Here is an 18021-nt window from a genome sequence, read left to right on the forward strand (position 1 = left end):
AGACCCAACAAGTCGACGGCGTGTGTCAGGCAGAGGCTGATCACCTACTCGCCTATTAGATTAAATAAAATGATCATGAAACAGATTCAGAAATCTGAAGCCAAGACCTAAAAAGGTTGTAGCGCCACTGATTTATTTATTTAGATTGTTTATGTATTTTGAGTGTATCTTTTGTAACGATGTATGAATGTTTCAAGGAACAGGTAAATGAGACTAAATATTATAATTATTATATGCTTATTTAGTCATATTTATTCGACCACTCCGCTAAAATATTATATTTTTTGTTAGAGATAATGCGACTTAATGTTCTCAAAGTAAATTTTGCGAAAAATAAACGGTTTTGTGTTCACATTCAGGTGTTTCTAATAAATGGTTTTTTTTTTATAAAATAACTATACGTAATATTAAACGTACAGTCCGTATGTTACAACTGCTTAGTTGCAATAAACAACAAACATTATACTCGATTAAACTAATCTTTTTTCTATAGTGAAACAATTAGGTTTCAGCATTGAGGAAACGTATGAAATTTGGTGCAATCTCGACTCTCAACAAAACTTAAACAAGTGTAGGAAGTTTTAATGAAGCTATAAACGGTTATCGCCGAATGCGAACTAGTTCTGATATTATCCAACTTTGTTAAGGAGACACTCGTTACTGTTATGGGAGATTTAAATCTGTTACCTTCAAGTTTTAGCCCCTTCAAACCGTGTAAGTACGTTTTAACAAGATGGCTGCTTATTTAATTTATACTAAGACAAATTTATTTCGTTATTAAACGTAAATTTTATTAACTTTAATTAAGATTTTATGTTAAACCTTACGTTGTTTTACATGTTGTTAGAGTAATAACTACTCAAAGACAATAAAATATTAACTACACAAGTCATAAAATTATATAAAAATAACAAGAATAAATAATATATTAAACTGTTAAAAATTCATAATAATTCCAGGTGCAAGCAAAACCTCATATCCTCATAGGCTTGTCTTCAATCCTTCTTGTCCACAATCCTTTCATCATATAAAAAGACATTTTTCTAAGACAGTAATTAATCAAATAGTACTTACGTTGAGTACACTCGTCCAATACAATGCAACTTGTGAAGAGGTCAGTACATTCTATGCCAAGCTTATTCTCGTAATAGGAAAATTAGCTAGCTAGTACAAACGTACAAATGTTTAGATAAAATTAAATTATATGATAAATGAAGAATTTTGTCAATACCTGTAAAGAATTTTTTACTAATGTCAGGCATTCTACCTAAATGATGTTGCGAATTTAAAATTGTATCAAAGATATATTCGTTGTAAACTCTTCCTTATCTGATATTAAGTAATTAAAAACTAAATCAAATAAAACTATGCGATAACAAATATATATGTATAGTCTTTCCTATAGACTTCAGTAGACTTTCCTTATCGGTACCTACGCGAGTGAAACCGCGGGGCATTGCTTGTAATATATAAATGTAAATGACTAGTATTCCAGATATTAAAACTGAAAGTACACAAGATATAAAAAACGTAAGTTTAAATAATTTCAATATTGGCAAAAATTAAAGTAATTCTGCGCCTTAAATAAAACAATTCTGCCAAACTGCAAGCGGTGATTCGAACCAAATGAGTCCATTAAGTGTTATTTTATTGATATTAAACGTTAATATAAACAAATACGGTACTTAATGATATGGTTATGGTAAGAACTTACTTAAAATTCAGAAATAACTATGAACTGTATACGTTTTTAGTTCGAATTCGCTGGATTTCCAATCTATTTTATTGTCATATTAAATTTTTATTGTTTTTACGTAAAAACTTAACACTATAGAGATTGTGTTTTATGCATTAATACTATTTTGATTTTTACCCCAATCTTTTACAAATTACTTTTTTCTTCTATTGTATATTTTGACAATGACCTGATTGTACTTGAAGAAATAAAGATTATTATTATTATTACTTGTTTATTCGATGGTAGCGTTGCTTATGTCGAACCTTTTTGCAATCTTTCATTTGCATAAGCGGAAGACTCCTCAGCATCATGAAGCATTGACGTGAAGCACTTTCCGTATGAGCTGGATTTACTACTAACTCTGCGTTTTTCCCGCTCACTACAACTATGTGGCCAGCTTCCCACCGATGCATTTTCGAACTAATTCGACTTAAAGTCTTTCAAGAAAAGAGCGTACCAATTCTTAAAAGGAAGAAACGAGAAGAAGAAAGAACGAAGAAATAGGTTTGCGAGCACTCAGACAATATGAATGTCTATGGTCGGTGGTAACACTGGACATCGGTATCACTTCGCTTTCTCTCGCTCGTTTTCCCACTGTTACACAAAAAAAAACGAAAAAAAAATTCCAGTCGTCAGAATTCGTCTGAAACATCTCTATAGGCATTTCTGATCATAACGTTTTTGTAATTAAGATTTCCATACGCAGCGTAAACTTATCAATAATTTTTTGTAACCATACCTAATGATTTATTCACCAAAACCCTTTCCACTATGAATAGATAGGTACAGTTTGAGATTTCGCTTATACAGACGACAGAAGACTTTATTTAAATGAATAATATTAATATAAGATTATTTATTTGTTTATTTTATTTTATATGGAATTGATAAAAATTCAAATAAACAATTATGTTGCTCTGAAAACAAAGATTATTATTTGAGTACTTAAACACTATACTAATTACATTATCTTTAACTTAAATAACAATATCCTACCTGAAAATAGAAAAAAACGACATTCATAGACTATTTTTAAAATTATCAATCCCTTCTAAAGCTTTTTACAATAACCTCACAATTAAACAATATTGATTTCAATCACAATGACTTTTACTTCTGTCAAACTTCAAACTAACTGCTTTTTCCAACCGCGATGGCTGTGAATGCGATCTTGTATATAATAAAGAAACATGCAAGTTTATTTAGATTAACATTATAAATATTTTGGTTCTAAACTGTTATATTAATATTCAATATTTTATACGGAATAAACTCGTTGAATTCGTTAACGTAAAGTCGAAAGTGTATCTCGTAAAAGATCCGTATTTACTTGAAGTTTCATCAATTTGTTCGGCCAAGTTTTAATGAGGGCTTAACACCAGGTCTCGACACTGTGACCTATTTGTAACCCATCCGGAATTAGAATGACTTCAAACTCTGAAAGAGTATCGATTCAATAAATTGAATTCTTTGATACACGATATACAAGTTAATTTCATTATATTTTTCCAGATACCTAAAAAGATCAAATTTTATTATACACTTAGGATTAGGAAAACAGTTAAAACATTCAAGCAATAAAGTAGGCGTATAAATAATTAATGTCTAAGCAGACGGTTTCTCAATATAATTATCAATAAAAAAGGTAATTTCCACAACAACCCGGAACTCTAAACACTTCCGTTTAGGGAATTCGTTGGCTTCGATTCCTTCAGTTTTTACGTATTACATACTATTACATATTAAATACTGTTTTGACGTGCAGTATTACTATGCGTTAAATATTGAGTCTTAATCTCACTTTAACTAGTGGCATTAAGGCTTGCAGCTCATTTTTCTCGCCCCGCTCCGCTTAACGCCATCATACGCCACACTCCTGCCTTCATGCTAGAATATTCTAGCCATCATGACAATGGTTAGCTTTGGTATGGGTTCTTACTTGTATGAACATACAGTTTAACATCTTTTATACTGTGTCATGACTTTCAAGAGTTTAAGTTATTCTAATTTTATGGACCGTAACACAATTGAACTTAATGTCTTTATTTTACTGGACTACAGATTATCTTCTTTAACATCCATCTGAATTTAGTACATTAATTCCAAGTGCATTTAAGCAATAATAATAAGCAAAAGCTTGTCTCAGTGAAAAACATGAGACATACTATGTTTTGTTAAAAACCGGTAGCGGAAACGGAATATTGCTGCAACATATGATGAACGATGTGAATGTAGTGAACACTAATTAGCAGCATTGATGTGGAAGTCTAAAAATAAAAAAGAGCTTCACTTTGGGTGACGCGTAATTTTAAGCCTGAATATGACGCGTTACTAGAACTTTTTGTACATATTTTGGTTTACTAAATTATTCCGTAAGTGGGTGACGCAGTATTTTAATTTAGAATGTATTCCGGTGAAGATTTTGGCCTAAAAACCTTCTACAACGTTTATAACTTGAATTGTAATTGTAGTAGTATATTGTATAGTACTTTGTAGTAGTATTTTGCACTGGTTTAAACAGTTTCTCGGCGAATATGATGCCGATCCATTCAGTATGTAACCACGACTTCTTCCGACTACCAGTCCGTCTTTTGCCTTGCCCATCAATATAAGCTGTATGAAGTCGTATTGATGATGACGCAAAATGTATCCGAGATATCTGACTTTCCATATGTTAACAGTCGACATAAACTTTCTTGTCATCCCGATTCGTTGATGAACTCCTTAATTCGTAACTCTTTGGTTCCTCTTTCCCTGTAAATACTAACTGACAGTGACATTCAGACATTCAGAACACTTATCCACTTCAATATTATTTCTTAAACAATTATTAAAGGATATATATAAGGGTTGAAACGCAATTAGTTTGACATAAATTCGCTTGAATAGTAAATATAATATAATAATAGTAAATCTCTTTAAGAATATATTTGGCGTAGTAAACCTACTCGTTATATGCCTGAGCCTAATGATCGATTCATGCAGATCTAGGTGATATGAACAAAGTGTTTTACAGTGTATTCAATCGACATTCAATCAATTACTGGCATCCACGACACGATTTAGAACGTACAAATGAAGACAAATCGTTGTTTCCATCTATTCCCGGTGGAACAAATGCTACTATAGGAACTCGAACGGGTATTAAATTCTTAAGTCTGGGTGTATTTAAAAAAAATTGGTCAGAGTGAGGGCACTAATTTGACACTTATGAGGTCTTATATAGGACGTTCTAGCGTCGATTTCATTAATTCCGATTATATTCCTAACACTCGGTCTTTGTTCTCGTCATTGTGTGCACGAATAACAAGACACTGGCGACTATTAGGTAGCGTCTCAGTCTGAGATTGCTTGTAACTTTTTATTGATTGGTTCAGGTATTTATTTTTAGAAGCTTCGTTACATTACCAATAAAATAAAATAACATATATATTATAAATATTAAAAAAACGGGCGGTCTTACGCTTACAAGTGATCTCCGTGAAACCCCACGACAAATACCTACTATAAAAATAAATACTAAGGTTAAAATACAAAAATTGCATGAGCAATGAAATAATTACAAGTAACACTGAAATATTCAACCAAAGACAATCATTTTAATTACCAACATCGATAATCAGTCATGAGAGTAGACTTATCAGATTGTTTTGCCGTAGCCTCAATCAATATCATATAAATAAATATCAAGTCACACACACAATAAAACTTTTCTTTGTAGATGTAGTATAAATGCTATATTCAATAAGGACCAACCCAATCAGCAAATACGCGCTCGCATTAGTTGCTTGAATCGGGTGTCGGAATATTGTATTGAATTCGAGATATTTCTAGGAATGTGCAATTATAATGACTAGCAATATGATAAGACGATATTTCCTACTAAATGGTTTGAAACTGTATTAATTGTGTAATATTGTAGTTTAATAATTTTTTAAACTTTATTTACTTAGCTATGTCTGGTAGTCTGTTCCTCATGATATTTATCGGAAAGTCAGACACCACCAGCCGACAGGACCCGCGTCTCCTCTAGTGCTACTCTTTTTACTAACGTATTTGATATTTTTTCTAGAATTTTTCTGTGAGAGGTACGTGTTGGATCACCCTACCCTATGCTAGTATATAAATCTTTACATTTTGTTGTCGATTATTCGATATTTAAAAAATGACATTCCGTAGTAATGAATTGATACAAATAAAACCTTTTTTCATTTTGTGATAAAAATGTATGTATCGTGGAAAAAAGTTTACAACAAGCAGAGCTATGTTAATTTAATCCCTGAACGCCGGGATATTATCTTATATTTGGACACCTAGTTTTGGAGTAATTGAAAACTGAATTGATGGCGACGATTATGTATCGTGTTTCTAAATTAAAGAAAGATATTTTTATGCAAAGATAATTAAATAAGATTTTTTATGTAAACATAATAAAATCACGTTTATTTAATTATCTCTTACTGTATAATAAAGGGAAGCCATTTTCGTATAGGGAAACAGACTGAAATGTGTACAGTTAAAATTTGTATGCTTAACAGAGTATTTTATCAAACTCAAAAGATTAACTCTCTCTCTCTAACCTCTAGTCAACAAAGCAAAACCATAATGTAATAGACTATGTATCCGCCCTACATGTTTAACAATTTTCAAAGGTAAAATTAAATTTTCTGAGCAATATGAATGTGTTTCGTTATAACAATATTTCAGTATGAAGAATTTTATTACCCAGCCATTTTCTTACCAACACGTAAATCAAAGAAACGCTTCATAATAGAATAAAATGAAAAATCTTTTTGTAAATAAAAGTGTCATAGCTAGAGAGTCTAGTGCAGTCGCACCTGCGGGCTAGAGGGTGTTCCCAGGCGTATTACCGGGACGCTAAACACCTAATGCGTTGGTCATTTTCACAAGCGAAGCGATTATAAGCCTTGATACGCCAAACGGTATAAAATTTCCTACTGTGTGTGTAATTATTACTCAGTGTAGTGAATTGGTGAAAAATTTGATGTTTTAATTATACGATTCAAATTTAATATAAATTTTTAATAGGTTTAAAAAAGTCAAAGTTAAATGTATTGAGAATTAACTATAACTAACTTAATATTTAACAAAAAGAGGTCTTTCATATATTTCTTTACTGTTAAATATGTAATTAAAATTTGAAACATGAAACGTGTTACAAAGTACTAATAGTACTTACTTACGTATAATTAGTACTAGTTGATAAATCATTTATGATTTAACCACAAAAATATCATATTTAGCTTAGAAATTGAAATTTAATACTACTTGATATTAAGAAATATTATTACATAATATATATTACATACTACATGATTATTTCTTGAGAATTGATAGGACAAATCACAAAACCCGAAAGTTATTATGGTTACAGTTCATAGTATTTATAAGCTCTACCTAGGTAGAGCGTCAAAAATTGAGTTAGACTCATTTGAGTGTTCCCCTCCACGGAAATCTTTAGTAAAAGGCGAAAGATTTATACGTTTTGAAGGGAAACCAGAGTAACGAAAGCAACATCGCAGTTAGATATTATACTCGTCGTCCGGTATTTCGCTGGCGCGATTACGAATTACCATGATGTATAGTGGTGCCATCTAGTGTCGTATATTTTAACCACAAACTGTATAATTCTTGTTGCCAGCTTAACTTAATTTGCTTAAAATGTGTACTAAAGGCAACGTGATTGTGAACTCATCCTCATATATAATGATTACTATAAAATACATTTCATAAACTGCCTAATTAAATAAGTACCTAATACCGATTTTCCCAATATTTGCTTTTACTTTTTTACAGGCGCCTTTAAAGTTTCATGAATAGATAAGCACTAAATAGAAACATATCATAAAGAAATTAAAATATTTGTTAAATAAGTTTTCCTAATAAAAGTGTAAATAATTTTTTTGGTTCATTAGAATCATAATACTATTTGTGAATCTAGTCAATAGTCCGTCTAGTCTGTAGAAGAACGTCATGTCATTCGACTTTGTTAATTTAAATAATAAACTTCAGCGCCAAGTTTTCCCCGCTAACGCTCTCGCTTCTGCGATGTCACCAGCCTTACTTAGCTCCTTGATTTTATGCAGCACTATTTTAAGAAGGATTTTAAATCCCCGTAAGAGGCAAAATAATCCGATGTGTTTTAGCTGACTCCTCAAGCAGCTTTGCTGTAAGCAAACAACTCAGAATAATATTTGTATTTTAACAGTTATATTTTACATAATTGTGAAAGTAAAAACATTTAAAAATGCTTTGTAATTGCCGATGAGTATTGTTATATTAAAACTATATTTTTCACTTCACTTTATTTCTAATGGCGACTTCTGTGTAAGCACAATTCCGCCAATGTCGCATTCTAAGTCTTAACACGGTGAGGATAGATTTGATGGATTGAATTTAATCTAAGCAGAGTTACCCAAAACTAACTATGTTTTTTAAATGTAAATTTTTTATACAACATTATCTTTAAATTACTGCCATCAATAATAAAAGTAGTACTCTGTGACACGCTACAAACTGTGTTGAAGCACTTTGTATTTCTAGCAACTACGTAGAACATTGCCCAAATCGTGAAAAAGGGTATTCCGTTGGAGAAAGGTCTGGCAAGTATAAATAATGTATGGTTTCTAACTGCAGCTATAGTTCTAGAGCAGTGAGGTAGTTCGTTATAGTGAGTAATGGTGAAGATCGAGTCACGAGTCAAGGCTGTTTACCGTCAGTTTGCGAAGTTCAAATTTCAAAATTCTAAACACTGTCTATTGTGCTGAATTTTGAAATTCGAACTTTTATTGTAAATCTATGTTATACTGTTTTTGGACCACACCTCAGAAATAGTAGAGTGAGACTACCAAATGGTTAGTAGTAAACTACTTAGTATTATATATTTCTTATTTATATCAAAATAGTATTTGGCACTCACACGACGTATATTCTTGATATATAAGGCATTTTTATCGAAAGCCACAGTTATGTGGTCTCATCAAGGTGAAAGCTTAGAGCCGGGCTGCGGTGAATCAACATATACATATGTACTATTGGGGCAAGATTACTTGATAGGTAGTACAAACGTAAGATTGAGATATTTTTCTATATCATGTTATAACTTTTTACTTCTTAGACGTCTTTCCTTTGTATACATATATTATATAGGATTTATTCAGGATTCTGAGATAGTCAAACTATCCAGCAATAAACTCACAATACATAAAAAAATTGATTTCATTTTGATTTTGATTGGATTCAGATGGACAATTGGATTCTGTAGAGGCCTTACTACATACGTTTTGGTGACTCAGAAGTTCCAAAAACTAACACAGACACAGCGCTATCTTAACACACTCTCAAATAGTGTACACGCACTGTGTGTGCATTCACATATTCAATCATTCATCCATATTTAAAGTCTTACACGACTTTGGTTGATTAGATGCAACACTAAGACTACTTTTAATCATAAAATTGTTTTAAAAACCCAAATGTCCCACTGAATAGGTAATTGAAGTTATATACAACTCAGGGGCTCCCTATAGGGAGTAGCGTTACATCAATTTTGTTAAAACCCTATTTCTGTCATGAAATAGGGTTTTAACGAAAGTTTTAGTTAGTTAGTTTTAAAGAAAACGAAGTTAAAAAATTACCATTTTTATACATTATTATTTCACAATATCATAATTTCACATTGACCAGTTTTTAAATCCTTTATTATATTCTCGTAATGACAACACGCAAATACGAGTCGAAATAACTGACATCACCGCATGCACGAATTCAAGTACGACCAGACACCAGAAGTGCACCCGTACACGAGTATGACGCATGGCCAGCCTTAGGCCCCTTCGTTATTTTATATGTAATACAAAGTCTATACGATTTCAATGAATTCATCAAACAACAAAAACTATGCAATAAATGAAGGCTTGCAACGAAATCCCACCATTTTGTTGCAAGTCATCTTGATGACATCATCCCTCATATCGGCTGAAGCAATTATTCAAACTGAAACTGCATAGAAGTACATCAATCTTTACTAACAATATCGATAAATACTAGATTCAGTTTATTGGTAGCCTCTATACTTCACAATGTGCGATGGGTTTAGTTACATTTTTAATAAAAAATATAGGTAAGTTTTATCGTGTTAAAATGATAACTCAAACCATTTTTTTATCAGAGTTGCTAGGGCTAAAAGCGCGAACTTAGACTCCTATTTGATAAATCTAATACGTTGACATGACATAATATATTACATAAGACCAGAGTGTCCTTTAACAGAGACTGTTAAAGGACACTGTGTTTGCGGACTGTTTGAGTAAATAGAGCCAAATTACTTATTATTTTTAAGTTTGGGTAGATGGCAATGTTAAATGTTGAATTTAAGAATTTATAATACAACAAAGAAACTTATGTCTGATAGAAACTCAAATTTAAAATATTAAAAAAAAATTTTAAGAAAAATAATTTATTTTTAATTTATTAAGTCAGGATAATGAAAAATGCCTGAAATATAAGAGAAATCCCAGGTCTTACAGACGACCTAATAAAATTAGTGAACATTAAGAGCGGTTAATGCTTTCAACGCCATCTTGACTTTTGATATGACCCCACGTGACCTTTTGTGGTCAGCCAGTACTTTATATAATATGGACTTGACTAAAATCCTTCTAGTTCATTAATTAATACTACAAACTCCATGAACATCGATTATTTATTTTCTATATTAAAACTGATTTTTAAAATCGAAATGGTGTCTATTATACATAAAAAAAACTATTATTTTAATGTGAAACATACATTTTTAGTCTTAATTTAATTATTTCATACATTTTCTTCATCTTTATTTGATTCAGATTTAATTTTAATATTGGCCAACCTCTGACACGACTGACGTTTCTCCCAAATCTTAAGACTCTAACATACGCCGATGACTTTGAGGATTTGACCTCTACTACAAACAATAATTTACTAACGCCATCTAGTCTAACAAAATAGTGAATAGTCTAACAAAACTACGTGATTACGAAACCAATTATTAGCTAAATATAAAAATTTATAAATAAATATTGGTCTAGAAAAAATGGTGGCTGCCAATTATTTAACTAGTACATACATGATTTTTTTACATGTTTAATTCGTTCTGAGGTTAAAACTTTTTAATGTCAGTATTGCTAAAATACCGAAACCGAGTCATCATCATCAGCTGACGATGGACTCCGAAGGTGGGTACTGGATCTCGAGGATGGTAAGCAGTAGACATACCGTCATTGAGCTCGTTGTAATCAGCTCAGCGAGACGATACAAGAAATGTGACTATATGAACCTGATGATGGACTCCGAAGGTGGGTACTGGGTCTCGAGGATGGTAAGCAGTAGACATACCGTCATTGAGCTCCTTGTAATCAGCTCAGCGAGACGATACTAGAAATGTGACTATATGAACCTGATAATGGACTCCGAAGGTGGGTACTGGATCTCGAGGATGGTAAGCAGTAGACATACCGTCATTGAGCTCGTTGTAATCAGCTCAGCGAGACGATACGAGAAATGTGACTATATGAACCTGATAATGGACTCCGAAGGTGGGTACTGGATCTCGAGGATGGTTAGCAGTAGACATACCGTCATTTAGCTCGTTGTAATCAGCTCAGCGAGACGATACTAGAAATGTGACTATATGAAGCTGATGATAGACTCCGAAGGTGGGTACTGGGTCTCGAGGATGGTAAGCAGCAGACATACCGTCATTGAGCTCGTTGTAATCAGCTTAGCGAGACGATACTAGAAATGTGTTATATGAACCTGATAATGGACTCCGAAGGTGGGTACTGGATCTCGAGGATGGTAAGCAGTAGACATACCATCATTGAGCTCGTTGTAATCAGCTTAGCGAGACGATACTAGAAATGTGTTATATGAACCTGATAATGGACTCCGAAGGTGGGTACTGGATCTCGAGGATGGTAAGCAGTAGACATACCATCATTGAGCTCGTTGTAATCAGCTCAGCGAGACGATACTAGAAATGTGACTATATGAACTTATTAATATTTAATATTAAATAAATATTAGGTAATATTTACTATAATACCACTATATTTCTTTGAGTTTATTGAAAAAATAATCAATTTCAACGATTCGTCTTCCAGTTGAAATTTTAAATATTTTTCTTGGTTCTGAAACCTACGAGTGCAGCATGTTATATCTAAGCCCGAAAATGAAATCAGAGTCAATCAGACCCAGTACCCACCTTCGGAGTCCACCATCACGTTCATATAACACATTTCTAGTATCGTCTCACTGAGCTGATTACAACGAGCTCAATGACGGCATGTCTACTGCTTACCATCCTCGAGATCCGGTCCCCACCTTCGGAGACCATTATCAGGTTCATATAGTCAAATTTCTTGTATCGTCTCGCTGAGCTGATTACAACGAGCTCAATGACGGTATGTCTACTGTTTACCATCCTCGAGACTCAGTATCCACCTTCGGAGTCCATCATCAGGTTCATATAGTCACATTTCTAGTATCGTTTCGCTGAGCTGATTACAACGAGCTCAATGACGGTATGTCTACTGTTTACCATCCTCGAGACTCAGTATCCACCTTCGGAGTCCATCATCAGGTTCATATAGTCACATTTCTAGTATCGTTTCGCTAAGCTGATTACAACGAGCTCAATGACGGTATGTCTACTGCTTACCATCCTCGAGATCCAGTACCCACCTTCGGAGTTCATCATCAGGTTCATATAGTCACATTTCTAGTATCGTCTTGCTGAGCTGATTACAACGAGCTCAATGACGGTATGTTTACTGCTTGCCATCCTCGAGACCCAGTACCCACCTTCGGAGTCCATCATCAGGTTCATTTAGTCACATTTCTAGTATCGTCTCGCTGAGCTGATTACAACGAGCTCAATGACGGTATGTCTACTGCTTACCATCCTCGAGATCCAGTATCCACCTTCGGAGTCCATCATCAGGTTCATATAGTCACATTTCTAGTATCGTTTCGCTAAGCTGATTACAACGAGCTCAATGACGGTATGTTTACTGCTTATCATCCTCGAGACTCTGTACCCACCTTCGGAGTCCATCATCAGGTTCATATAGTCACATTTCTAGTATCGTCTCGCTGAGCTGATTACAACGAGCTCAATGACGGTATGTTTACTGCTTATCATCCTCGAGACTCTGTACCCACCTTCGGAGTCCATCATCAGGTTCATATAGTCACATTTCTAGTATCGTCTCGCTGAGCTGATTACAACGAGCTCAATGACGGTATGTTTACTGCTTGCCATCCTCGAGACCCAGTACCCACCTTCGGAGTCCATCATCAGGTTCATTTAGTCACATTTCTAGTATCGTCTCGCTGAGCTGATTACAACGAGCTCAATGACGGTATGTCTACTGCTTACCATCCTCGAGATCCAGTACCCACTTTCAGATTCCATCAGGTATCAGGTTCAGCGACTTATTTTACTTGGTTGTACAAGTTGCACTTGAAACTTGACAACTCTAAATTTGAGTTTTGTTTGGGTAGGTACTTATATACATATACTTATAACATACAATAATTTCCGAAGTTCATGTCCTCGCCTCACTTGATATTTCTTTTTATATTTTGGCATTTCTAAAAAAATCCGCGGGTAAAAACTAAAATACGCAAATATTTAATTATTATTGGCTTCGACACACAAGCGTAGTCCTCCCGTCGCAAAGCGTTGAGGTGGACTGAAGACAAGCCGCATGCAGGGCTCGCGGGTGTGAAATTGCGGAGGGAAGCCCATTGCGCTTGAGTTTATTTACCTTTTATTACTTTCCATGCCCAGGAAACGAATTAATACAAATTTTTTTTTATCAAAATAATAATATATGCTATATCTAATAATACGTGTAAGATTAAAATAAATCGCATAAACCGTTTTGGAGCGAATTTGTAATTTATGTCTAATCTACGGTTCGATGGTAAATTTTTTTTTGGGAAATTGGTATTGCTTTTATCTTTTTTGATTTTATCAATCGATACAGTAGGCTTCAACCCACAATATATATTTTTTTCAAATGCATATGAGCGACAGTTCTTCCAACAATTTAATTTAAACTAGGGCTAGTTGACCGATTTGAGCACTGTTCAAGCCTTAACAGCTGTAGAATAATTTTAAATTTATATAATTTGAATATTGATCAACTTCTGAGACGGCATACGTGGTCGTCTAATTGTAAATAGCTGTAGGTGTGTAATACATCAGCTCACTTGAATAATATCATGTATGTGTGAATAGATGTAAGTATTATTTAAGATATTGTGTTGACAATAAATCAGATTTAAATATGTCTTATTCATGTCTCGCTTCCTTTCAAAGTGGCGAAGACTACTTCAAGCCCTTAATTATTATCGTGGTTAGCCTGCCCAACAGCTTTGAGATAATCCCATCACCTCGAAGCTTTCATCCTACCCGTTGGACTCCGTCTGTTACCTGTGGTATCTTGGTGCAGACATACCGTACTTATACCTACTACGTATTTGAGTGTTGTTCTCACAAGTATGTAAGTGCGTGCTCCTATTTCACCATGCCTCCTGTTGATAGAGCCCAAATTTTTTTTTAATTATTTTATTATTCTTTATTACTTAAAATGTCCTATGAAACATGGTGTAATGGTTGCAGCTTCTTACAAATTTTGTGTTAAAGAAAGAACTTGGCGATTAAAATATAAATAAAAATCTTTTCAGAACTTTTATCTTTTGCCTTATCCTACGTTTGTAGAATAAACGACACTAACAAAAGAAAAAAAAACAGTATAGTACCGTAGATACGCACTGAAAACGTACACACTATATTGTGTATATAATTATCTATATTCTATAAGATTTTGATGTATGTGGCAACATAAATATAGGACACTAAGAAAAGAAGAAATCAGACGTCAGAACAGACTTTTAAGACGAGTGTATATATATTTTTTCCTTGAGCGTGTCTTATATAAGATTATAAATTAATTAACCAAGATAAAAATGGGTTGTGATTTATAACAAGATAGAACTTCACATAAACTTAAATGTTTTCTAAAGCTAAATTAAGGGTGTCGATTTTTTGCGACGGTGTGCATGCTTGTGTCGTAAAAATTTACTTTTATAATTTTTCCCTAACGCGCCAAAATAGGTATAACTTCAAAAATAGAATTTATTCGTAATAGAATTGATTTTTCATAAAAAGTAATACTTTAGCAAAATTCGTTAACAAAATTGAATAGAACTTTGTAAAAGAATATAAGAACGCGTTATAACGTAGAATGTAAGGACCAACTGGAATTTATTAGACCTTTCTCAGTAACGGGTAACTGTGCCATCGTTCCGTGTGATGTTTGACTAGTCTAAGAGCTAATATATATTTTTTTTAATATTTTATTTCCGTAAAGGTTAAACCGGATTTATGATATCATGAACCCATCTCGGTAAAACAATTAATTTTTAATTTAAAATATATTTAAGTGTATATACGTATAAGATGACCATTTGACTGTTTCATTCTAGATATTTGTGTCAAAAGTTATACAATATTTTTATAACAAACCAAAGAGAAACATATATTTTTTATGGCATCTGCATAAATATATAATATATGACAACCAAGGAACAAATTTTGTATTTTTGAAAATACATAAGAGATCGTGATATTGGGTACTTCAATTATCGTTTTAAGTATTGTTCTTTACTCATTATTTATGTTTCCAACTCTCACAAATATTTCTGATCTTGATGATCATAAGTAGGCAAACGAAAAGCAATCAATTTATAGTCATTTTTTTAGATTCTCACAATAAATCTTGAAATGTCACTAACAATTTTAAATAACTTTACGTCAATTTTGTTTTCGCTCGAAAAATCATTCGCTAAAAAACTAATCACTCAAATGGTTCTTTTTCAGAATGGCTCTAAAAACTATAGGTTAGTTTAAATACACATCACTGAAATCAATGGTCGCAGATTTTTATCATTTTATATATTTTTATCTTCTTAGCCTTTCGTCGTACTCGTAATACGAACATTAAATTGTCCACCGATTTAAATGATTTTTTGTCCATAAAAAGGTTCTATTTAAATTGTCGTCTTGTACCATCTCCTGGTCTGAACCTCAATCCCGAAGCGGAAATTAGCGTACATTTCATTACGCTCCATCGAAACCGTTCGCTTTGCGGCCTTCTCCGTGTTTTCCACATGCTCTTGCCATTTAACTGCTGACCTTTGAGGGTAGAGTTAAAACTTACATACATGACTTTGTGCTGCCTTTCTAACCTCTTTAAATTTAATAAACAATACTAAAAACTTAAGATATATGTATGGATCTCTAATTTATTAAAAATCTAGATCATTTATTCATGTAGGTAACATAATGTAAAGTGTACACTTATAAACGTCAAAAATGAAATGACATAATAACTTTAATTAACACTTAATTAAGCTTACTATTGTACGATTTATGTGTTATAGAGATGATTAAATGAAACAAATATATTTTTAGCTTTATATTATCGATTCACATAAAAAAGTTTAGCAGTTAAAAAAGTACAATAAATATGCCAATTAAAAGACTAAAAAGAAGGCCGGTGGCGGGATTTCACTCTCAGGTCGTAACTGGAACGATTATAAAACTAATAACATAAAAATAGACATTCGTTCTTTAACTAAAATAGAATTATTATAATACTCTAACCTGTTCGAGAAAAATATATCAAAAACTTATATGTACACAATACATATTATAAGTTCTAATCAACTTAAGCAAAGTACAAAATCAGTATCCCCTTTCAGGCGAAGTTGGTAAAAATCAGAAAAAAGTTATACGTTTGCGGGACACATAACAAGCCAGCGCGAGGCCAATTTAATGTAACTCGTTAAAAGTTTAACCAGACTGAGAATTGTGTACTCAAAAAAGTTTACAACTTGGAGCTAATAACATTGGAGTAGCTATCACCCACTTCGGAATGAAACTACTTTGTTTACTTACGATGCTATACTATGTAACGGTTTCCGCAATCGTGGAGTCCTATTTTTAGAAACTCAGAGCTAGAAAGTCCTGGAAATTTCATAGTTAAAATATACTATTGTTATAGGAGTGAACAGGCATCAAAACTGCCAGATCTGTCACAACTACTGGAAGATATGTGTCAAGTTGTTAACAGATTTATAGGAGATTCATGGACTGACCCCTAAAAACATCAGAAGAATGATTACAATATAATAAAATTAGTTACAAACTATTGATATCATATACATTTTTCGTAACGAAACTCAGCACGATTTAAAGCTCAGGCAACAAATTGATAAATTACAAGTAGCCATAGTTTTTCCTTAAAAACAAACTTTACTACTTTTGGCCGTCACCTATTTACGTGTTTCAAACTTATAAATCATGCATTAACAACTTGTTATACAATTTAAATACAGTCGTTGTAGTAAATTAAACCTAAGTAAAATTCCAGGACATCTCGAATGGATAAAACATCTAATTCTACAAGAACTTTTGAGATTAAACAACTTGAAATTCAATTTACCTGTTCAACTACCTGGCTAGAATAATCCAGCCTATAACTACAGTGGCACACTGAGCTCATTATTTGAAAATTTTCAAAGCCTTTATCAACAATATAATAAAGTTACTGATATCATAACCTCAATGGACCAAATAGAGCAAGAATATATATAGATTTTCTCCGTGTTAAACATGGAACAGGACCCATTTTGGGTCAAAGCCTCCTAAACATTCCTGTTCTCCATCCATTTTTCCTTAGATACCTTTATGATGTAATTTACAAATAAAGATTTTTAACATAAGAAAGTGCCAAAGATAATACTCTATTGTGTTCTATTTTCACACATTTTTTAGCACTTAATACAAAAGTGCACTAACACAAATTGACTAGTTCAAATGGTTTTTTCCTTTTCAGTCATTTCACTAGGAGTTAAATAGTCGACATAGAAGTGCAATAAATAAAAGACGATTTATTTTGATATGCTTTTGCACCCAGTGTGTCTCATGTCCGGGACACATATTAAGCGCATCGCTAAGGTTTTTAATCAAATTCAAAGTAAACTCCAATTTTGTTGAGCTTCGCGCTTTAATCTTCAATTGCGTGTGCATTATGAAGAAATAAATTTATTTTAAACTAAGTTATTACAATATTCTTACGCTACATAAATAAAGGCCTCCGTGTTTTGTCTAAGTTTGCAAAGCACTGCGCGTTACTTGATTATATTTT

General features: G+C 32.9%; 1 non-coding gene across 1 annotated transcript; it reads right to left on the reverse strand.

Annotated features, from left to right (window-relative positions):
• Positions 1–7148: 7148 nt before the first annotated feature.
• Positions 7149–7264, reverse strand: LOC123689674. The gene has a single exon (XR_006750586.1). It is a non-coding gene; the product is annotated as a U5 spliceosomal RNA (small nuclear RNA).
• Between the last annotated feature and the right edge of the window lie 10757 nt (positions 7265–18021).

Source organism: Pieris rapae, chromosome 13 (assembly GCF_905147795.1).
Source record: "Pieris rapae chromosome 13, ilPieRapa1.1, whole genome shotgun sequence".
Lineage (NCBI taxonomy): Eukaryota > Metazoa > Arthropoda > Insecta > Lepidoptera > Pieridae > Pieris > Pieris rapae.